The sequence below is a fragment of the Penaeus monodon genome, chromosome 22, assembly GCF_015228065.2.
Source record: "Penaeus monodon isolate SGIC_2016 chromosome 22, NSTDA_Pmon_1, whole genome shotgun sequence".
NCBI classification, from domain to species: Eukaryota; Metazoa; Arthropoda; class Malacostraca; order Decapoda; family Penaeidae; genus Penaeus; species Penaeus monodon.
Genome location: NC_051407.1, coordinates 4,949,661 through 4,950,081, shown reverse-complemented (window position 1 = coordinate 4,950,081; position 421 = coordinate 4,949,661). Strand labels below are relative to the sequence as shown.

Sequence of the window (421 nt, the reverse complement as noted above, 5' to 3'; positions counted from 1 at the left end):
AACCAAAAGCCGAAAACCAGAGAGCGAAAACCCAGAAGAAGACCCCCCCCTCCCCCCTCAAGGGAATTCCCTCGCCAGCCTTGCCTGCGCATCTTCACGCCAAATGTTTGCGCCGACTCGCCTGGTGCTGAAGGCAAACCGTTCGAAAAGTGCATAATGGTGTCCTTCGAATGTCTGTGATGTTTTCCTTTGTGCCGACGGTGACGGTGTTTTTTTTTTATACAACGTTCATTTCAAATATTTTTTTTTAATTCGTAGAACGTTGGTTTCATTTTTTAAAATCGTAGGCCGTTCATTTATTTATTTCTATTCATAGAACGTTCACTTCTCTATTTTTTTCTTGTATGGTTCAAGATTGTAATTATCTTGGTTATAAATGTATTTTTGCTTCGATTTTTAATATATAACCTTAAATTCGCGT

General features: G+C 39.4%; 1 protein-coding gene across 1 annotated transcript in view; it reads right to left on the bottom strand.

Moving 5' to 3' along the window:
* The window catches only part of LOC119586839 (neurogenic locus Notch protein-like), a gene marked incomplete at its 3' end in the record, with an annotated part of 145,347 nt that overhangs the window by 5,200 nt on the left and 139,726 nt on the right, over positions 1-421 (bottom strand).